The sequence below is a fragment of the Biomphalaria glabrata genome, chromosome 1, assembly GCF_947242115.1.
Source record: "Biomphalaria glabrata chromosome 1, xgBioGlab47.1, whole genome shotgun sequence".
NCBI lineage: Eukaryota > Metazoa > Mollusca > Gastropoda > Planorbidae > Biomphalaria > Biomphalaria glabrata.
In genome coordinates this window covers 58,560,822-58,584,981 of record NC_074711.1, presented here as the reverse complement: position 1 = coordinate 58,584,981, position 24,160 = coordinate 58,560,822, and the positions used below count along the sequence as shown (strand labels likewise).

The 24,160-nt window shown below is 36.7% G+C and overlaps 1 protein-coding gene across 5 annotated transcripts in view; it reads left to right on the top strand.

Moving 5' to 3' along the window:
* Positions 1 to 24,160, top strand: part of LOC106051400 (corticotropin-releasing factor receptor 2-like) — a 249,220-nt gene that overhangs the window by 41,577 nt on the left and 183,483 nt on the right. For 3 of the 5 annotated variants that reach the window (XM_056004480.1, XM_056004466.1, XM_056004486.1), the window contains one exon: positions 15,371 to 15,501. The exons of the other annotated variants lie outside the window; for them this stretch is intronic. The gene's annotated coding sequence lies outside the window, so the exon portion shown is untranslated. The remainder of the gene's footprint in view (positions 1 to 15,370; positions 15,502 to 24,160) is intronic. 5 annotated transcript variants of the gene reach the window in all.

Here is a 24,160-nt window from a genome sequence, read left to right as displayed (position 1 = left end):
GTTCTTAAGTCTCTTTCAGCCAGTCTCCTTGTGTGTTCTTAAGTCTCTTTCAGCCAGTCTCCTCTTGTGTTCTTAAGTCTTTTTCAGCCAGTCTCCTCTTGTGTTCTTAAGTCTCTTTCAGCCAGTCTCCTCGTGTGTTCTTAAGTCTTTTTCAGCCAGTCTCCTTGTGTGTTCTTAAGTCTTTTTCAGCCAGTCTCCTTGTGTTCTTAAGTCTCTTTCAGCCAGTCTCCTTGTGTGTTCTTAAGTCTCTTTCAGCCAGTCTCCTCGTGTGTTCTTAAGTCTCTTTCAGCCAGTCTCCTCTTGTGTTCTTAAGTCTCTTTCAGCCAGTCTCCTCGTGTGTTCTTAAGTCTCTTTCAGCCAGTCTCCTCTTGTGTTCTTAAGTCTTTTTCAGCCAGTCTCCTCTTGTGTTCTTAAGTCTCTTTCAGCCAGTCTCCTCGTGTGTTCTTAAGTCTTTTTCAGCCAGTCTCCTTGTGTTCTTAAGTCTCTTTCAGCCAGTCTCCTCTTGTGTTCTTAAGTCTCTTTCAGCCAGTCTCCTTGTGTGTTCTTAAGTCTCTTTCAGCCAGTCTCCTCGTGTGTTCTTAAGTCTTTTTCAGGCAGTCTCCTTGTGTTCTTAAGTCTCTTTCAGCCAGTCTCCTTGTGTGTTCTTAAGTCTCTTTCAGCCAGTCTCCTCGTGTGTTCTTAAGTCTCTTTCAGCCAGTCTCCTCGTGTTCTTAAGTCTCTTTCAGCCAGTCTCCTCGTGTGTTCTTAAGTCTCTTTCAGCCAGTCTCCTTGTGTGTTCTTAAGTCTCTTTCAGCCAGTCTCCTTGTGTGTTCTTAAGTCTCTTTCAGCCAGTCTCCTCGTGTGTTCTTAAGTCTCTTTCAGCCAGTCTCCTCGTGTTCTTAAGTCTCTTTCAGCCAGTCTCCTCGTGTGTTCTTAAGTCTCTTTCAGCCAGTCTCCTCGTGTGTTCTTAAGTCTCTTTCAGCCAGTCTCCTTGTGTGTTCTTAAGTCTCTTTCAGCCAGTCTCCTTGTGTGTTCTTAAGTCTTTTTCAGCCAGTCTCCTCTTGTGTTCTTAAGTCTCTTTCAGCCAGTCTCCTCTTGTGTTCTTAAGTCTCTTTCAGCCAGTCTCCTTGTGTGTTCTTAAGTCTCTTTCAGCCAGTCTCCTCATGTGTTCTTAAGTCTCTTTCAGCCAGTCTCCTCTTGTGTTCTTAAGTCTCTTTCAGCCAGTCTCCTCGTGTGTTCTTAAGTCTCTTTCAGCCAGTCTCCTCTTGTGTTCTTAAGTCTCTTTCAGCCAGTCTCCTCGTGTGTTCTTAAGTCTTTTTCAGCCAGTCTCCTCTTGTGTTCTTAAGTCTCTTTCAGCCAGTCTCCTTGTGTGTTCTTAAGTCTCTTTCAGCCAGTCTCCTCGTGTGTTCTTAAGTCTCTTTCAGCCAGTCTCCTCTTGTTGTTCTTAAGTCTCTTTCAGCCAGTCTCCTCTTGTGTTCTTAAGTCTTTTTTAGCCAGTCTCCTCGCGTGTTCTTAAGTCTCTTTTAGCCAGTCTCCTCGTGTTCTTCTCTTTAAGCCAGTCTCCTTGTGTGTTCTTAAGTCTCTTTCAGCCAGTCTCCTCGTGTTCTTCTCTTTCAGCCAGTCTCCTCGTGTGTTCTTAAGTCTCTTTCAGCAAGTCTCCTCATGTGTTCTTAAGTCTCTTTCAGCCAGTCTCCTCGTGTGTTCTTAAGTCTCTTTCAGCCAGTCTCTTCGTGTTCTTAAGTCTCTTTCAGCCAGTCTCCACGTAATCTTAAGTCTCTTTAAGCCAGTCTTCTCGTGTGTTCTTAAGTCTTTTTCAGCCAGTCTCTTCGTGTTCTTAAGTCTCTTTCAGCCAGTCTCCTCGTGTGTTCTTAAGTCTCTTTCAGCAAGTCTCCTCATGTGTTCTTAAGTCTCTTTCAGCCAGTCTCCTCGTGTGTTCTTAAGTCTCTTTCAGCAAGTCTCTTCGTGTTCTTCTCTTTCAGCCAGTTTTTTCGTGTTCTTAAGTCTCTTTCAGCCAGTCTCCACGTGTTCTTAAGTCTCTTTAAGCCAGTCTTCTCGTGTGTTCTTAAGTCTTTTTCAGCCAGTCTCTTCGTGTTCTTAAGTCTCTTTCAGCCAGTCTCCTCGTGTGTTCTTAAGTCTCTTTCAGCCAGTCTCCTCGTGTTCTTAAGTCTCTTTCAGCCAATCTCCTCGTGTGTTCTTAAGTCTCTTTCAGCCAGTCTCCTTGTGTTCTTAAGTCTCTTTCAGCCAGTCTCCTTGTGTGTTTTTAAGTCTCTTTCAGCCAGTCTCCTCATGTGTTCTTAAGTCTCTTTAAGCCAGTCTCCTGATGTGTTCTTAAGTCTCTTTCAGCCAGTCTCATCTTGTGTTCTTAAGTCTCTTTCAGCCAGTCTCCTCCTGTGTTCTTAAGTCTCTTTCAGCCAGTCTCCTCATGTGTTTTTAAGTCTCTTTCAGCCAGTCTCCTCGTGTACTTAAGTCTCTTTCAGCCAGTCTCCTCTTGTGTTCTTAAGTCTCTTTCAGCCAGTCTCCTCGTGTTCTTAAGTCTCTTTCAGCCAGTCTCCTCGTGTTCTTAAGTCTCTTTCAGCCAGTCTCATCGTGTGTTCTTAAGTCTCTTTCAGCCAGTCTCCTCGTGTTCTTAAGTCTCTTTCAGCCAGTCTCCTCATGTGTTCTTAAGTCTCTTTCAGCCAGTCTCCTTGTGTTCTTAAGTCTCTTTCAGCCAGTCTCCTTGCGTGTTCTTAAGTCTCTTTCAGCCAGTCTCCTCTTGTGTTCTTAAGTCTCTTTCAGCCAGTCTCCTCATGTGTTCTTAAGTCTTTTTCAGCCAGTCTCTTCATGTGTTTTTAAGTCTCTTTCAGCCAGTCTCTTCATGTGTTCTTAAGTCTCTTTCAGCCAGTCTCTTCATGTGTTCTTAAGTCTTTTTCAGCCAGTCTCTTCATGTGTTCTTAAGTCTCTTTCAGCCAGTCTCCTCGTGTGTTCTTAAGTCTCTTTCAGCCAGTGTCCTCGTGTGTTCTTAAGTCTCTTTCAGCCAGTCTCCTCGTGTGTTCTTAAGTCTTTTTCAGCCAGTCTCTTCATGTGTTTTTAAGTCTCTTTCAGTAAGTCTCCTCGTGTGTTCTTAAGTCTCTTTCAGCCAGTGTCCTCGTGTGTTCTTAAGTCTCTTTCAGCCAGTCTCCTCGTGTGTTCTTAAGTCTCTTTCAGCCAGTCTCTTCATGTGTTCTTAAGTCTCTTTCTGCCAGTGTCCTCATGTGTTTTTAAGTCTCTTTCAGCCAGTTTCCTCGTGTGTTCTTAAGTCTCTTTCAGCAAGTCTCCTCGTGTGTTCTTAAGTCTCTTTCAGCCAGTGTCCTCGTGTGTTCTTAAGTCTCTTTCAGCCAGTCTCCTCGTGTGTTCTTATGTCTCTTTCAACCAGTCTCCTCGTGTTCTTAAGTCTCTTTCAGCCAGTCTCCTCGTGTTCTTAAGTATCTTTCAGCCAGTCTCCTCGTGTGTTCTTAAGTCTCTTTCAGCCAGTCTCCTCGTGTGTTCTTAAGTCTCTTTCAGCCAGTGTCCTTGTGTGTTCTTAAGTCTCTTTCAGCCAGTCTCCTCATGTGTTCTTAAGTCTTTTTCAGCCAGTCTTCTTGTGTGTTCTTAAGTCTCTTTCAGCCAGTCTTCTTGTGTGTTCTTAAGTCTTTTTCAGCCAGTCTTCTTGTGTGTTCTTAAGTATCTTTCAGCCAGTCTCCTCTTGTGTTCTTAAGTCTCTTTCAGCCAGTCTCCTCGTGTGTTCTTAAGTCTCTTTCAGCCAGTCTCCTCGTGTGTTCTTTAGTCTCTTTCAGCCAGTCTCTTCATGTGTTCTTAAGTCTCTTTCTGCCAGTGTCCTCATGTGTTTTTAAGTCTCTTTCAGCCAGTTTCCTCGTGTGTTCTTAAGTCTTTTTCAGCCAGTCTTCTTGTGTGTTCTTAAGTCTCTTTCAGCCAGTCTCCTCATGTGTTCTTAAGTCTTTTTCAGCCAGTCTTCTTGTGTGTTCTTAAGTCTCTTTCAGCCAGTCTCCTCATGTGTTCTTAAGTCTTTTTCAGCCAGTCTTCTTGTGTGTTCTTAAGTATCTTTCAGCCAGTCTCCTCTTGTGTTCTTAAGTCTCTTTCAGCCAGTCTCCTCGTGTGTTCTTAAGTCTCTTTCAGCCAGTCTCCTCGTGTGTTCTTTAGTCTCTTTCAGCCAGTCTCTTCATGTGTTCTTAAGTCTCTTTCTGCCAGTGTCCTCATGTGTTTTTAAGTCTCTTTCAGCCAGTTTCCTCGTGTGTTCTTAAGTCTCTTTCAGCAAGTCTCCTCGTGTGTTCTTAAGTCTCTTTCAGCCAGTGTCCTCGTGTGTTCTTAAGTCTCTTTCAGCCAGTCTCCTCATGTGTTCTTAAGTCTTTTTCAGCCAGTCTTCTTGTGTGTTCTTAAGTATCTTTCAGCCAGTCTCCTCGTGTGTTCTTAAGTCTCTTTCAGCCAGTCTCCTCTTGTGTTCTTAAGTCTCTTTCAGCCAGTCTCCTCATGTGTTCTTAAGTCTTTTTCAGCCAGTCTCTTCATGTGTTTTTAAGTCTCTTTCAGTAAGTCTCCTCGTGTGTTTTTAAGTCTCTTTCAGCCAGTGTCCTCGTGTGTTCTTAAGTCTCTTTCAGCCAGTCTCCTCGTGTGTTTTTAAGTCTCTTTCAGCCAGTGTCCTCGTGTGTTCTTAAGTCTCTTTCAGCCAGTGTCCTCGTGTGTTCTTAAGTCTCTTTCAGCCAGTCTCCTCGTGTGTTTTTAAGTCTCTTTCAGCCAGTTTCCTCGTGTGTTCTTAAGTCTTTTTCAGCCAGTCTCCTCGTGTTCTTAAGTCTCTTTCAGCCAGTCTCCTCGTGTGTTCTTAAGTCTCTTTCAGCCAGTCTCCTCGTATTCTTAAGTCTCTTTCAGCCAGTCTCCTCGTGTGTTCTTAAGTCTCTTTCAGCCAGTCTCCTCGTGTGTTCTTAAGTCTTTTTCAGCCAGTCTCCTCGTGTTCTTAAGTCTCTTTCAGCCAGTCTCCTCGTGTGTTCTTAAGTCTCTTTCAGCCAGTCTCCTCGTATTCTTAAGTCTCTTTCAGCCAGTCTCCTCGTGTGTTCTTAAGTCTCTTTCAGCCATTCTCCTCGTGTTCTTAAGTCTCTTTCAGCCAGTCTCCTCGTGTGTTCTTAAGTCTCTTTCAGCCAGTCTCCTCGTGTGTTCTTAAGAATATCGTGAATTAATAAATCTGTAACCTTACACACTTCGCGTTACATATTGTCTACTCCAATGATGGGCAAACTACGACCCGCGGGACTATTCCGACCTACAGAAAGGTTTTGTGCGGCCCGCCACATATTTGGCAATAATACATAAATAGAACAATTTCACTCACAATGTAAAAATTCAAGCTTTTAAGACCAAATGAAACCCAAGTCTAATGTGAATTTTAATTTTAATGATTTATTGTATTTCACAACATATCAATGAACGTTAATTGTGCCTCAATCAAGTGAATGTTAATTTGGTGTTTATTTTTATAAAACTGTCCTAAATATGAGCCAGTCCTCAGTGTCCAAGCACTGCTTGTAAATTCTATTTGTTCCAGTGTTCACAGATAATGTCAAGAAATTCCGTACAATCCGAATACTCTATGCGCTTTGCTACCCAAAAATAAGATTTAGTGTAGGCCGCGACTTCGGGAGAATTTGGAAACTGAAAAAAACGGTATCTTTCTTGCATTAGAAAAATGGTTCTGCTCAATAAAAAATAGGCCAATCTGAAAACTCGGTATGATCTCATATTTTCAATTTTTTCGAAGATTCTCTGTCAAATAAACAAACTAAATGTCAAATAAACAAACTAAATGTCAAATAAACAAACTAAATGTCAAATAAACAAACTAAATGTCAAATAAACAAACTAAATGTCAAAGAAACAAACTAAATGTCAAATAAACAAACTAAATGTTAAATAAACAAACTAAATGTCAAATAAACAAACTAAATGTTAAATAAACAAACTAAATGTCAAATAAACAAACTAAATGTTAAATAAACAAACTAAATGTCAAATAAACAATCTAAATGTCAAATAAACAAACTAAATGTTAAATAAACAAACTAAATGTCAAATAAACAAACTAAATGTCAAATAAACATACTAAATGTTAAATAAACAAACTAAATTTTAAATAAACAAACTAAATGTCAAATAAACAAACTAAATGTCAAATAAACAAACTAAATGTTAAATAAACAAACTAAATGTTAAATAAACAAACTAAATGTTGAATAAACAAACTAAATGTTAAGATACTGGGGAAATACTAGGGAAAATATTAATTTGCTGGTGATATTATACTCAACTTTTTATATTTGCCAATTAGGTAGCTAAAAATCACCTGTCGCATTCCACCAGGATAAATAAATCGACTGACGTCAAGAAGACTACCTTAAGAATTTCGAAATTTATTTGCGTCAATCGGCTGTCGAAATCCAGTTTTTCCAATATAATGTGACTTGCTTAGACAATTTTTGCAATATTTGCATCTTCGTACATTTGAAAGCAGCTTTTTACAGTAACGATACCTAGAAAATGCTGTAATAGATTAGCCTTAGTTCACTCTTAGTAATACTTAAGTCTAAATTTGAACCAAGCTAGGAATAAATTGTTTTAGAGTTTGTAGGAAGATATTAAAGAGGAAGGGGGAGAGAATGGATTGTTGCAGCTCTCCTATGGACATCTATGTTAGTCTATCTAAAATTGGGTTAAGTTAGATAAAGCTAATTGTTGGCAAGCTTCTTTCCGTCTCAAATTGGCTAAACATGCAATAACAATTACAATGTCTTCGATGCCGAAGGATGAGTAGCAGGTTTTTCACATGACTTTGCAGGCCCAGTTGCAATCTACATGTTTTTCTACATCTCGTACAGACAAAGCCGTAGCCCGCAGGCGGTCTTTTTTAGTCTTCAATTGGAGTTTTCCTTTGGGTCTCAAATGTTTGTTCCGTTGCCTTTGCGAGAACTCTCCAAGATGCAATATATAGAGATGAAAATGTTTTGAACGAATTGCCTTGCGGACTGCTTTGAAATATGTATGCTTGAAAACGTTTCATTTAGTTTAGTCTGTAATTTACTTCTATGATTTTAACTACGTATTGATTGATGTATTTAATAACATCTATATGTTTCTATTGTACAACATCATAACGTTGAATTTTCTATATTTATATAAGAAAAATATTGGAAGTAATATTGGTTATACATAGAAACGTGACGTATTAAAAAAAATATTTTATTAAAATTTATACAAAAAATAATATTTTTTTTGCAATACAATTTTTTTTATTGATGAGTTTTAAGAACATTTTAGTAATTTTATGCCAAGTGGACTAATCACTGTAAAAAAAAAAAAGATTTATTATGAAATCATCCGGTGTCCCTTGATTGGTGTCGCCGGGAATTTAGTTACGGTTAGTGTATCAGCATTACTACGCTCTTCCCAATTAGAGGCTGTCCATTATTTGGCGTCGATCACTTAGCTTTTCTTTGTAATTTTTGGTATCTTTTTTACCTTTATTAAACATGATTTTGACAAATAGTCATGTCTAACAATATTTCCGAACCAGCTCAATGTTCGTCTCCTTACAGAATTGAAGAGTCCCTCCTTGTTTGCCAGCCAAAGTGTTGCTTTGTAAAAAAAAAAGTATTGTTTTGTTTCCTAGCAGACTATCATAAAGGCTCCAATGGCTCCCCTTTAATGGAAGAATAGACTACAAGATGGACACTTTATCATCACTGCATCTACAACAGAGAAATGTTCTTTTACCTTCGGAAATTGATCAGACGATCTTTCCCTCTGGAAGACCGAAGCTTCATGGATCTCATGCCACTAGCTGAGCCACGCTTCTCTCTCATAAGATACGGTTTGCCGGTTTGAAAGTCGCTCTCCATCGTGCCTTGACAAAGAACTTGATTCACCTGTTTTAGGCATATATGTCTGTATAAGGCTTTTTTAAATAAAAAAAAGTTTAATAACCTAACTGTCGTGTTTATGTCTGACTGCAGAACTACAAAGACGAATCCTAGCAATGGAATTGAGATGCTACAGAAACATCACAAACGAAGAGATTAGAGGATAGAGCGATAAAGACAAATCGATGACCTGATAGATACTGTCAAAACTCAAACTAAAACTCTATATCCATATCGCAAGGTCCTCGCGGCTCGAAAAGAACAGGGAACAGTCCCAGAAAAAAAGAAGAAGAAGCAGACAGAGAAAATGATGAAAGACAACATAAAACAATGGACGGACCTGTCATTGTCATCCAAGACAAAAGACTAAGAATGGAGGAAGATGGTCAACAGATCTTGTGTGTCCACCAACGGTCAACAGACTAAGCCCAGGAATCTACTCTATCCAGTTTTTTTCTGTTAATCATTTATCCCTTTAATTCTAAGTCGTGCGAAATTGAAATTTAGAGCTTAATTATCTTTAAAATCTTAAAAAGTCTTATGTTGCAACTTGACCTTTCCATCGTCTTCAGATGTCTGCGCACTGATAACCAATAACAATGGTTAAAAGAAAGTCGTAGGTATGCTGTATACTGACATTTAAATGAACTCACCTACATTTTTTTTACTGCAAGTAGTTTTTTTTTAAAAGTAGAAGCATTATTTCTAGCATGCATGCACCTTGCTTTAGAAAACATCATGAAACATTTGGTTAGCACGTAGTATTGTCGAAACACGGACGTTGGGCTGTAGCTAATCCAACTCAACCATTGCAGGAGTATTCATCTCTATGTGCAGAACTGGAATAAAACTTGAAACGTTGAAACCAAATGAGCGTGTAACGTGTTGACGTAGCTAGTCTCTACACACTCTCTTGGTCTGCACAAATTGTGTACACGTAAATTCTCTCCCTTTTACCATCCTCGGATCAAGTGGAAACGTTGCACAATTATTCATTGCCTCGAACAAAACAGGGTTCAATCGAAACATTGACCAGTTATTGTATCAATGAGTAGGTAGCGCTGTGGCAGTGAGGTAAAGCGCTTGGCTTCAGTACCTGAGGTCTACGGCTTTGGGATCTAGGTGACTACTAGGATTTTGAATTTTGGGATCTAGGTGACTACTGGGATTTTTAAATTTTGGGATCTAGGTGACTACTGGGATTTTGAATTTTGGGATCTCGGTGACTACTGGGATTTTGAATTTTGGGATTTCGGTGACTACTGGGATTTTCAATTTTGGGATATATGTGACTACTGTGATTTTGAATTTCACATTTTGGGATCTCGGTGCAACTGGGATTTTGAATTTTGTGATCTCGGTGACTACTGGGAATTTGAATTTCGGGATCTATGTTACTACTGGGATTTTGAATTTTGGGACCTAGGTGACTACTGGGATTTTGAATTTTGGGATCCTGGTGACTACTGGCATTTTGAATTTCAGGATTTTTTGGACGCCCCTATTGGTTATCTGACATAGCTGTAAAAGATTAAGGCGTTGGTCGTTGTGCTGGTCACACGACACCGTCGTACACCATTGGTCATTGAAACAAATAACCTTTACATCATCTGCCCTAAAGATCGCAAAATGTGAAAGGAGGTACTTTTACTTTTTACTTTAACTGAATTTGACCTCGCGACCTCTAGGTTCGTAAAGCAAGTCCTTTTCAACTCATCAACCCTTTTATTACAGCTTTTGTTTTATTGTCAATCAATGGGACAATTATATTTTGGGGCGTGCACTATATTTACTTCTGTCTAATGACGTCATTGTTAACGTAATGTTTATAACGGAAGGGAATACTCTTCAACAAAGTTGCTTATGACCTGAGAGCTCGCTCCTCTAGTTTGTATAGTGCTCAGCAATAAATTGAATATTTGATCCGACTAATTTCTTTGTATGAATTAGCTGTCCAATGTACAGTACCTATATAACCATGTTGTATAAAATATCTTTATTGATTTTTTTTCACTGTTGATAGTTTTCAAAATTTTAGTAAAATAAACAATGTCCATCTATTGTCCAGCAATTCGCAAACCATTTTCTGAGTTTACAAAGAACAAATGACGTCCTGTATGTGATAGAGCTGACCACTACGTAACGTATGTTATGTTTCTATAACTAACTTATAAGATAAGAGAGATTGTGTTCTCTTATCCTAGAACTAATGAGTTTTACTTTGTTAACGGCTTTTAAACAAAATACTCAGACCACAGAGTAAAACGCTAACAAGTTTTGGGAAGTTCCTTAAGATTCTCTTGAATGGATTTAAACAAAAAAAATAAAAAAATTAAAATGCATTATGCGCCATGTCCATTTTTTTGTTATTAGGCCAGCTATTTCATGTGAAAATCTGAGGATTTGTCGTTCTTGCTTCCATGTAACTGTTTTTCTTTTTCTGTTGTTTTTTTCTTTGTTCGAATTTCATGTTGAGTCTGTTTATTCTTGTTACTGTCTTTATATTTGTTCTTGTTATTAAATAATGTCTGTTGATATATTTAGTTATTCAAGCATTGCCCTGGGCGAGTAATTGCAACAAATATCTTAATATCGTGAGATAAAAATAAGAATATAATGTATGATTTAAGCTTTTTGTGTTTATCAGGCATTTCCAGCTACAGAGTTGTCAAAAGACAACTCCGCAACGCTAGCCTACGAAGCAAATATTTTATATTTTATATTTAATTTTGTTTTTCCGTACAAAATAGTTTTTTTGGTATTTTCATGATAGATAAAATGACTTACAATATCTGACGTGTCGCATATCACATTTAATGAAAGAGTTAATTAATACTTTAAAAACATGAATGCAATCTGAACCCTCAAGCTTTTAAATAACAAAGTCTCATGACAATGTCTGCTTACATTATTACATATAGAAATAACCAAGTGGAGATAGAGAAAATGTATCAAGGGACATTAGCTTATACATGATTGTGAAAAAATAAGTCTGGTAAAATAAAGTTCTCCAATACAAAATTCACTTCAATCGTTAGTTTTTACTATTCACTAAGGACTTATTAGTCCGTTTTGAATGTGAGTGCAGTGGTTAACATAAACACGCAAATCCAGTTGCGACATCCATATTTCCCACATCTGATGCAGAGCAATCCAATTGTGACATCCATATTTCTCACATCTGATGCAGAGCAATCCAATTGTGACATCCATATTTCCCACATCTAATGCAGAGAAATCCAATTGCGACATCCATATTTCCCACATCTAATGCAGAGAAATCCAATTGCGACATCAATATTTCTCACATCTGATGCAGAGCAATCCAATTGTGACATCCATATTTCCCACATCTAATGCAGAGAAATCCAATTGCGACATCAATATTTCTCACATCTAATGCAGAGAAATCCAATTGCGACATCAATATTTCTCACATCTAATGCAGAGAAATCCAATTGCGACATCCATATTTCCCACATCTAATGCAGAGAAATCCAATTGTGACATCCATATTTCTCACATCTGATGCAGAGCAATCCAATTGCGACATCAATATTTCCCACATCTGATGCAGAGCAATCCAATTGCGACATCAATATTTCCCACATCTGATGCAGAGCAATCCAATTGTGACATCCATATTTCTCACATCTGATGCAGAGCAATCCAATTGCGACATCAATATTTCCCACATCTGATGCAGAGCAATCCAATTGCGACATCAATATTTCCCACATCTGATGCAGAGCAATCCAATTGTGACATCAATATTTCCACATCTGATGCAGAGCAATCCAGTTGCGACATCAATATTTCCACATCTGATGCAGAGCAATCCAATTGTGACATCAATATTTCCACATCTGATGCAGATAAATCCAATTGTGACATCCATATTTCTCACATCTGATGCAGAGCAATCCAGTTGCGACATCAATATTTCCACATCTGATGCAGAGAAATCCAATTGCGACATCAATATTTCCACATCTGATGCAGAGCAATCCAATTGTGACATCCATATTTCCACATCTGATGCAGAGCAATCCAGTTGCGACATCAATATTTCCACATCTGATGCAGAGCAATCCAATTGCGACATCCATATTTCCCACATCTGATGCAGAGCAATCCAGTCACGTGACATATATCTGGCCGGCGACTTTCGTGAGAGCTCTCCAGCTGTTTCTTTTAAATGTCGTCTGCTGTTAGTTGCTTTTATCTATGCCAGTCAGGGCAAAAAAAAAGCGTCTGAGTTGATCTTTACATTTTTCTGGGTGGAACCTCTCTTCCGCCGTTCACCTTTAAGCTCGCCAAAAAAAAAAATCGCCTTTGTGGTGCGGTCATTCCCCATGCGGAGAGGTGTCCGACCCAGCGCAGCTGTCAAGTTTTAAGTAGCGATTTTGTACCGTCCATACTGTGACCCAGCACAGCTGTAGAGTGTTGAGTAGTGATTCTATACTGTTCACACTGTGACCCATCGCAGCTGTCGGGTGTTGAGTAGTGATTCTATACTGTTCACACTGTGACCCATCGCAGCTGTCGGGTGTTGAGTAGTGATTCTATACTGTTCACACTGTGACCCATCGCAGCTGTCGGGTGTTGAGTAGTGATTCTATACTGTTCACACTGTGACCCATCGCAGCTGTCGGGTGTTGAGTCGTGATTCTATACTGTTCACACTGTGACCCATCGCAGCTGTCGGGTGTTACGAATTGATTCTATATTGTCCCCACTGTGCTCCTGCAGAAGATGGTAACTTTTAAAATAGTGTTTTAACTTTTGGAATCAAGGACATCGCCATTATTATTTGTCCATTGTTGTTTGTTATTTCAAGTCTATAAAGTAGTTAGACATCAAGTGCGGGTCCAGTCTATAAAGTAGTTAGACATCAAGTGCGGGTCCAGTCTATAAAGTAGTTAGACATCAAGTGCGGGTCCAGTCTATAAAGTAGTTAGACATCAAGTGCGGGTCCAGTCTATAAAGTAGTTAGACATCAAGTGCGGGTCCAGTCTATAAAGTTGTTAGACATCAAGTGCGGGTCCAGTCTATAAAGTAGTTAGACATCAAGTGCGGGTCCAGTCTATTACTTCATGTTCCATCGTTATGTATTTGTTCTTCATTCCTCTCTTGTACCTGAGACGTACTGGGACCGCGTGCTCTGTACTTCTGCTGCTGTGTAATAAAAAATTCTCACTTAACATTTAGCTGAAACGAAAGGGAAAGGGAATTCTCGCAATCAATGTTCTAATCCAGTTGTTTCAATATTTGTCTTTGTTTAAATGTCCTTAAACTATACGAGAATCACTCGATGTAAACTCCATGAATCGCTGATGACCTGTATATAAAAATAATTGAGAATCAATCGATGTTAATTCGAAGTTGCACTTAAGAACGAAGTCGACTATGCCCTGTGTAAATCGAGACGACGTTCAATTCGAGGTGATTAGATAATAGATCGAAACTGTTTGAAAGAGGCCGTCACTACTTAGGCTGTCGTCTTCCATTTCTGAAATATTAATCAATAATTATCACGCAGGTGTTTTGTAGATTACAAATTTATCTGGTCAGGTTTGGGAACTCTGTTGGATCGCTATTCATTTGAAATGCCTGCTTTGATTGATATAAGTTCTGAAACGATAGCAGAGATCTGTAAATGTAAACGGCTGTTTAAAAATGCATACAATTTAACAATGTTCCAGAGTGTACACGATAGCAGTGGAGTAAAGGGAGACATCTATTTTTTTTTTATAGCTTCATTTCTAAAAAAAAGAAATCACATTTAATATCCTGTATTTTGTGTTACAAAATGTAGACAAAGTTGATTGGACTTCATAACTGATTTGTTTTCGATGTCACACGAAATCCCTGCATACGTGTGAGCCAAACTGTTAGACTAGCAAATAAATTGTTAAAATTATGCTCTAGAGTCGCATAGATCTAGTCGCTTTCTCTCTCTCTCTCTCTCTCTCTCTCTCTGTTAGATATATATATATATATATATATATATATATATATATATATATATATATATATATATATATATATATATTAATTGTTTCGTTGTTGTATTTATTTAATCTGTGATTTTCATACAAAGAGAACTCATAATTAGCAAGTTATTTATTGTCGACCTATCCGGTGTCCAGTGATGATCGGTGTATTCTAAGAAAACAAGTTTTGAGCCCTTTTCATCACTGTAGAAGTATAATTCTTTGATTCTTCATTCTACAAAATATTTTTTTATTTAGTAGGTGAAAGTGATCTTTTAATGTGGGGGTCCTTGAAATTGTTTGTTAATTTCTTTCCAAATCTCACCTAATTTTTCTGGTTTTTTATTTTATTAAGTTTTTCTTAGAGTTCCATTAAATCGCCACCACATTTCTTCAAATCGATTATTTGGTGTCTTTTTCTCTCTTACTAAATGTTAATAATTAAAATAAGTTAACGTGGTCTTTCAACTGAAAGTTTAAGCCTGGAGAGGATTTCATTTGTAATGTGACTATTTCAATTCTTCTGTCCAGGTCCAGTTTATACATGTTGAAGCATTTATCTATCTATCTATCTATCTATCTATCTATCTATCTATCTATCTATCTATCTATCTATCTATCTATCTATCTATCTATTTATCTATATATCTATCTATCTACTATCTATCTATCTATCTATCTATCTATCTATCTATCTATGTCATTATTGTAGTAAATAGTTTTTAGTTGCTAGTGTAATGTTGGTACTAACTTGTTACTAGAAGTCGAATATTCGTTCTATGGTAGCCACCGTGGTGTTACCGTGTTAGCAGAAGATAGATTCTATGGTAACCACTAAAGTGTTACAGCTACAGTTTAAAAACGAAGCAGTACCGAACATTTCGACCAAAGTCAATAGAGAACTGTATGCCCTAAGTTCACAGCGGCTATGTGCTGAGAAATATCTGAGTTATACATAAACTGTAATAAAGTCCCAATAACTTCCAATCTCTTTCATTAGAACTCTTTTTCTTCTTGTCAGCTCTTTATGAGCCAATCGAACAAAGAGTTTGACATTTCCTGAAATCAGGACTCCACTTTTCTCGATAAAACAGCGCGTAATATTTATGTTCTGGTTTTCTTATTAATTTTTATCAGCTAACATTTGTGTTTAGTTTCATATCCTTCTAGTTGTGAAACATTTGTAAACGTGGCCGGATAAGAGGAGAGCTCGGAAGATACTTAGTCCCCTTGAAATAATACAGTGTAATACTGGTTGATACTAGATAATGATCTCGGGTGTCAGAGAGCCACTAATAATCAGTAAGTCAGTGTTTAATTATAAAATGTCGTGTCTGAACAATAAAGACGCTTGTTGTAATAGTTCCACCTAAAATGTTTGAGGCTGACTCACTACTGAGTGAAGTTACCAAGAAATTATTACTTCGCACACTTTCAGTGCAATTCTTTACTTAAGTCAGCATTCTCTTTATTTCTCTTTAGACTATTCCTTGAAATGTCAACAGCGACACTTACTTCTGTGTAGTGACATATTGGCATAGTGGCATAACAATTCAGCCCTTGAGAGGCTTGACAGATCAACATTTGAACTAGTGCCATGGATCTGGACCTAGGTATGTCTTTCCCTGTCCTTACCTCTAAGCTTCATGCTGGTTAGCGCAGTCACAGCTCTACGTATCTATTGTGTTGTTAGTGTTTGTCGTCTTCGCCCTCTTCTCAATGCTTTAAACAATAACCAACAAAGGATTAGAACTACAATCACACACACCAACAAAGGATTAGAACTACAATCACACACACCAACAAAGGATTAGAACTACAATCACACACACCAACAAAGGATTAGAACTACAATCACATTTACCAACAAAGGATTAGAACTACAATCACACACGCCAACAAAGGATTAGAACTACAATCACACACACCAACAAAGGATTAGAACTACAATCACACACACCAACAAAGGATTAGAACTACAATCACACACACCAACAAAGGATTAGAACTACAATCACACACACGCAAACAAAGGATTAGAACTACAATCACACACACCAACAAAGGATTAGAACTACAATCACACACACGCAAACAAAGGATTAGAACTACAATCACACACACGCAAACAAAGGATTAGAACTACAATCACACACACCAACAAAGGATTAGAACTACAATCACACACACCAACAAAGTATTAGAACTACAATCACACACACAAACAAAGGATTAGAACTACAATCACACACACGCAAATAAAGAATAAGAACTACAATCACACACACACACAACGAATTCAAATGCTACGCTAAAAAGTTTTAATTCTGAAATACGAAATCTGAGTTGTAAATTAATTCTTCACAGGGGACAAAACTCGATCCATTTTCAAGCTAAAAAGAAATGACATCAGGATTTCTTAAATTCCAATTAAAAAGTTTAATGAATAATTTGAGCCCTTTTTTCAATAAGGAAATTGGAAATCTGGAGAGAGAGAGAGAGAGAGAGAGAGAGAGAGAGAGAGAGAGAGAGGGACAAAGTGAAGAAAATTGCGTGAGACACGTTAGGATCATATGTACGTTCAGCCTTAAGACACACGAAAGACACATTAGACACACACGAGACACACGCAAGAGACTAAGAATGACATTCTCTTCTTCATAGATCTAAATGGATTTAACCCCCCCCCCCCCAAAAAAAAAAAGGATCTTGTTACGATGGACAAAGTAATTGACAGGTAACAAAGTCATTCAGATAGGGACGTTCTTGAAGATACAATAGAGTCAGGTTCAACTTTCAAAAGAGGCCAGGACACAAAGTGCGAAACAAAACTATTTCTCAAGAAACAAAGTGACATTTTGAGGAACAGAGGGACAGACGACAGGGCAGTTCGGAGCCATGTAGGTCGAAGACAACTAAACAGATGTACAAGGAAAAAAGGAAAGTTCCCATTTCAGACCTGGTGATCTATAGGTCATCTGTTTTTGGCCTGCGGTTAACGAGAGTGTCATGTGGCCAGCACAACAACCGCCTTTACTTTTCCCCAACTAATGTCAGGTACCCATAAAAGCTGGGTGGACCTAGAAGCGCCCGCTTCTCCCCTTCCAATCGGCCAACAGGTGAACGACATAATATAAAGACCGGTTAAAATACCCATAACAAGTTTTAATCATATAGATATTTAATTGATACTGTTAGCAAGCTGTGATTTCTACAAATAAATAGGAACGTTCCCCCACTCGAAAGTTTATGGTGTGGGGGGGGGGCGGATTGATGCCATCGCCCCCTCCCAACCCTACCAAATCGGCCAAAATACTAGAAAGGGGGGGGGCGAAATAATCTAAAAATAGGTTGAAATATAAATAATTAGTATATATTATTAACATAAGTAATAAATTCGTATACAAATTGTGTGAATTCTATACTAAAATTCGTCCGCCCCCCCCTTCGGGGGGGGGGGGGGCGCCCGAGTGTGGGGGCGCGCGATCTCCCCTACCCCCCCCCTGGATCCTCCAGTGGCACGGGAGGATCTAAGTCTAAGCCTAATTAAGTCTTATAGAATGATGCAGGATAATCCTCTCTGTCATCAGTTATTAAGAACGGGAGACGACCCAGAGATTTGAAACTGTATAGACGTGTTTTTGCAGTGAGTTAGATTTTGTTTATAATATCTTTGTATATTATTTACATTACATTATTACATTTATTTCATTGCATCAAAACGTGTGCCAGCAGTGTTATAAAAGTTATATTTAGTTTTGTTCACAAAATAATTTTCTTCAAGTTAGTTCAATTTCTTTAGTTAAAAATATAGTACGCTTACATCGGTTTGAGTCGCGGTGACTGAATAGTAAAGCGCTTGGCTTCTGAACTGGGGTCCCTGGTTCGAATCCTGGTGAAGACTGGAATTTTTAATTTCAGGATTTTCGGGCGCTTTTAGGTCCACCCAGCTTTTATGGGTACCTGACATTAGTTGGGGAAAAGTAAAGGCGGTTGTTGTGCTGGCCACATGACACTCTCGTTAACCGCAGGCCAAAAACAGATGACCTATAGATCACCAGGTCTGAAATGGGAACTTTCCTTTTTTCCTTGTACATCTGTTTAAAAACCCTTTGAGTGGGGGGGGGGGGGCGGTCCTACCTTTATGGAGAAATCATAGTATGTGAACAAAATTAGTCGAATATCTATATAATATAAACAGGTGGAAGGGCGATACATGCAATCATCTTCCCCCCATCGGACAAATCAATACTTTTTCTTTTTGTATTATATAAGAAATTACAAAATTAAAAAAATCTGTCACTAATATAATTTATATATGCTATAAAGTAAATTCTTATATCGAGTCGCCCAACCCCTATTCTTTACTACAAAATGCAATCATTAGCAGAAATTATAAAAAGGAGCGAGGATTAATCGTTTTCATTTTACCGCCCTTCCCCTTTCCAGACAGAGTTTGTGTAATTTCACATGAATTTATCATAACTATTTTAAAAAAGACTTTTCTTTGGAAAAGTTATAATTCAAACGAAATTTTTCAATATAACAGTCACGGTTGAGATGAGTTCAAAAGCCAGATAATCTTTTCCTAGTCGACTTTTTCCAACCTTTACTCTATCTCATATTTTTCTAGTTAAATAAATTTAGGACTATAACTCACAATGTATGATTGAATTTTATTGAATATTATTAATTAATCGAATTTTTTTTTCGGCGGCGATCCTCAAAGCCTTAATCTAAATATGTTGGGTATCTTATCTTTTCAAAGAACAAATCGGTTGTATTTGCAATGTATTAAGGGACTATAAATAATATTATAATTTTTTTCCACTTTATTCAAAAGGTCCTTTATAATAGAATGAGTAATGAGCTGTAGGTCAGGAGAATGCGTTACTGCAGTGAAGAATTCCAGAAAACGCTTTTAGCGTCGAGGCTTCGCCCCGAACCTCACTGATGAATAATAAGCTGTAGATGTCAGGAGAATGCCTTTCTGCAGTGAAGAATGCAAGAAAACGCTTTTGGAGTCGGGGCTTCGCCCCGAACCCCAATGAGGAAGCTTACAGCGCTCTCCCAGACCCCCAAGCTTGCAAGAGAAAGGCCTCAACATGACTGTTTTTTTTTCTGTTTTTTTTTCGCCGAAGATTGACAAACAGTCTTATTTTATTCTCATATATCGAATATATATATCTGTCACTGGCAATGTCTGAAGCCTCTTCCCAAGTGGTGTAACAACTGACAGGGCATCGACATAGTATCCCAGTGTTCGCAAACGAATCTTACAGCCATCTTGTCAAGTTCGAGAGCAACAGTTTCGTCGAGGACATTTTTCCAGAACTATGCGACCAATAGAAACAGTTACTTGATGCAGGAGTTTCGACTACATTGACTCCACGAAATATATGTGAAGCGGTGGTCATGGTTAGGAAACGAAGGGCAATACGAAGGGGCGAAATCAAAACAAAGCTACAGAAAAAAACATGCAACTTTTTAAATTTTAATGACACTAGATCGTGGCGTCCGGCATGGTTGGGCCACAAAGAAAAGTATATATATATGTGAGTATGATAACCAAATTTAAAAGCAAAAATTTCTACAAATCAATTTCCATAAGTGAAACAAAATTAAATCACAACGTATATTAGTGGTGGGGTATTATCACCAAAACTAGTGTGGAATACTAGTACAAATATTTCTTACAAATAATAATTGCATCCTACGCTTACTTTACTTATCAAACAAAATAATTAATCACCAATAATACATTTCACGAATTGGTTAATTTGTTTGATTGATTCATGTCTTGTCAGATAAGATAAACCATTGTGCAAGGATTCAACTTGATATGAGAATGGGAAATAGGAGAAAAATATGCTCAAATTTGTTTACCAGACAGACTTACAGGCCAATGACTACTTTAAAACTACTGAGCGCAGGCTGGAGGAGATATATTACAATATGAAATACTGTACTCCTGAAATACTGTACTCCTCCTAAGATCTATTTACGTTTTGGGCAGGGAAGGTGTGGATATTTTTTTCCCTAGAGTAGGTTTATCCTAATGCTCTTATCTACATAGGCCTAACTTTAGATTTAGAACTATATCTCAATAATAAAGACTATTATCTATTGTACGCTTCGGCTTCATCTAAGGTTTAAACTATAAAAAGGGTGTACTTGATGTTCCCGCAGTAAATAAATGATCGTTTATCGCAAATGAATTGATTAATATAAAAAAAATATTGACCTCACACGTTTATCAGATTCCCACTATATACTAACGAAATAAAACCACCACGTGACTCATAAACAAATGCTGAACAACATCACTTATAATAGTGCATTGAAACTTTGGTCAAAAAATGTTTAATCCAACATTTATAATGGTGCTACGTTGAAGTGCAGATATTGGCTCCATAACTTCTAGCACCATTTAAAGTTTACTTTTGAAGTGCAGATATTGGCTCCATAACTTCTAGCACCATTTAGAGTTTACTTTTGAAGTGCAGATATTGGCTCCATAACTTCTAACACCATTTAAAGTTTACTTTTGAAGTGCAGATATTGGCTCCATAACTTCTAGCACCATTTAAAGTTTACTTTTGAAGTGCAGATATTGGCTCCATAACTTCTAGCACCATTTAAAGTTTACTTTTGAAGTGCAGATATTGGCTCCATAACTTCTAGCACCATTTAAAGTTTACTTTTGAAGTGCAGATATTGGCTCCATAACTTCTAGCACCATTTAAAGTTTACTTTGGCCCATCACTCTCCTCCTTTAAGTAAGTCATTTTAAGTAGATAACAGGGGAGGTAATGTGTGATCAACAAGAAAAGAAACAAATATTTAATATGTCTATATTAATTCCAGACGGTATAATATACACACGTATACACAGGGGCATATCTTCACAATATTGTCAAAGGCAATATTTACAAAACTTTATAGATTTAGAGTTCAGAGCTAGACATAAAGTAATGAAAAACTATCCCTACAATTTTTCAAAAAAAAAACACATCTGTAAACATGTAGAGCATAAGGTATAAAAGACAAAAATATGGAAACCAACTGTAGCAATTAGTTTTATATGCCAAAAGCCTTTTTTAGCGGCCCCCCTTAAGGGAAAAAAGCCGCTATTAGGTTTGTGCAAAATGTCCAGCTGTCCGTCTGTCACACTCAGATCTCGAAAACTATATGAGATATGAAAAATATTATTTCATCATGCGGCTTGAAAAGTTTAGGTGCAACAGCTACTTTTGGTTTTCTAAAAGCAAACCGTTTAATTTATAAAATTAATTATGCAAGCGATTTTTTTCAAAAAAAAATACACCAATTCTAAAACAATTATGTAAATTTAAGGGAGGCAATTTTACAATATATTAACAAAGATGTACAACTTTTGTGTATTTTCAGTATCACTAAGTCAAATATATTTTAACAATGTACAGGAAATGTTTACAACAAATATAAATAATAGCTAAAGATGTTTTTTCTAGTCAACTAGCTGCTAAAGTAAAAAGAAAACATTTCTGTTTGTTTATAAAGGCTAATAATGCACTTTGTATGTAAATATCACTCACATTTTTTAAAATGGACTTTTTATGCAGCGACTTTCATGCAGTAGCGTAACGTCACAACATGTCAGGGTGCTAAGCAAATTCATTAAACTTTTTTAAAAAATCAGATTTTATTTATTTTTTGTTTAGTGCCCTCATCCGAATAAAAAAAGATTATTTTTGTGCGTTTTGTCTGTTGGTCGGTTTGTCCGTCACGATTAGATTAACAAATAACACTAGAGGCTCTTCTAACTTATATTAGATTTTATTTCCATGCTTAAACATTGCAAGAAAAACATGATCTTTAATATATTGTTCCGGTTTTTTTATGTAAATAGCATATAAATGCTAAATAAAAATATCTATACTGATTTTTATTTCATTAACTATAAAGTTGTTCCGGATATTGTTTTATAAAAAAAAAAAAATTATGTCAAATGATTGTTTGAAATCGCATAATTGACTAATATTACACTTATATTCTTTGACACTACGTCCCTATAGTTTATTTATCAATATCAATTGTTCCGAATTTTTAACTTAAAACAAATTTATGTCAAATAATTTTATTTTTTTCAAAAATATCGACAATAGGTTATTCAGGATTTTAAAATAAGAAAATAATTTACTAGAAACGATTATTGAAAATCCATTTTTAGACTTATTTTACAGTTAGTTTTCTTGCCGAAACATAATAACAGTTGTTTAATCGGTAAAGAATGTTCCGGATTTGGTTTCGAAAAAGAAATCGACCTTCATTACCTTAATTTTCTTACAAATCGTCGCCAAAAATGATCCGAAGTTTATATGAAAAATCTAATAACGCTAATAAATGTTTGAAATTCCTCTTCTAATAAATAAAACACATAATTTTCTCATTTACGAAAATTGGTTGTTCCGGATTTTTTATGAAAAATAGTTTAACTCTATTTATGTAAAATCGCACTTCTCTCTTACACTACATTTAACTTTCTAGATAAAACGTTAGAAAATCTAATTATCGTTAATAGTATGCTCCGATTTGTAAGGAAAACAACTTCCTAACACCAAAGTATGGTTTGAAAAAATCTCCATAAGGCTATGGTACATCTCATTTTCATAACAGACCATGCCACATATTTAATTAACGGCATTTGATTAATCTGGAATTCTTATTTTCTCTCACTATAAATATATAAACATCCGGAACAATCTATTATATAAACTTAAAACTAATGCGATGTTTCGGAAGGGAAATTAATTTCAATCAGATTTTCAATAGCTTTTAGTCTCTTATTTTTTTCTCGCTATTAACATTATGGACAGACAGACTGACAGACAAAACAAAAAAAAAGCGTCTTTAATCCTTTTATATATATATACACACACACACACACACATATATATATATATATATATTGGAGAATCTTATATATATATATTAAGTCTCTAGCCCATGAAATGAAATGCTAAAAGAACAAACTTGGTGCACCAATGTCTATGATCCCTCGAGAAGCTGATCGTATAGAAGACATTTTTTAATCTAACTAGGACCTGTGACTTAAAGGAATTTTTTTCCTTTGACGTCATATGGAGTTAATTCTTTAAATGAAATGCTAAAAGATCTCACTCGGTGCACCAATGTCTATGAACCCTCAACAAGCTGCTCGTATAGATGATATTTTTTAGTCTAACTAGGCCGTGTGACGTAGTGGATTTTTTTCCTTTGACGTCATATGGAATAAATTCTTTAAATGCTAAAGTAACTCGGTTTAGTAATGTTTATTAAACCTCCTAATGTGACTCGCATTTTAAAAAGACATAATAGCCAGATTTAGATCTAATCTAGATTTCTTACACTAGATCTAGATTTTTTTTTTACACTAGAGCTAAATTTTTTACACTAGATCTAGATTTTTTTTCTTACACTAGAGCTAGATTTTTAAAACTAGATTTAGATTTGAGTTCAAATTAAAATCATTATAGAATCTAGATCTAGAATTTCTTGGTCTAGTTTAGAATGTTTGTTGTTTTACATGTTTCGGATGTTCCTTCAGAGTTGTAGTCCAAACCTCCTGTAGGACGACGGGGGATGGGAGCGGGCAGGGTTTGAACCTGGGACCATTGATGAATCCAAACGACAGTCCAGCGCGCAAACCGCACTACCAGACAGCCATGATTTAGACTAGATCAAGATCTATAATTTTAATTTCTAGGCTTAAAGTGTAGATTTTTATTTCTAACGTCTAGATTGTCATAATTGCATTGTTATAAAATACTAAAACTAATCTACTATTTTAATATTTCATATTGCAATTAGTCTATTAATTATCTAGTGTTTTTTTTTATATAAATCTTATCTAAATTACATCTACATTATCCCAAATAAATATTTTAGATCTAGATTTAGTGGATATAGATATTAAGAGTGCTAAATTAGAAGTTTAATTTAGGTAGATCTACATCCTCATTCTAGTTCCATTTAAATGAAAATGCTCAATAACAAAGGATTATCTAAAATCGCTCTTCTGACATATTGTACATATCCGGTAGTTGTCATTCCGTAATGTGTAGGTATATATATTATCAATAGTAGGCTATTAGTTTGTAACCAGTTTGTCATTAGATTAAGAGCAATGCCTGGTCGTGCGGTTAGCGCCCAGGACTGATTATCTCTACGGTCTCGGTTTCATACCCTGCTCGATGCCATCCTCAGTCGACCAGCGAATATGCGGATCCG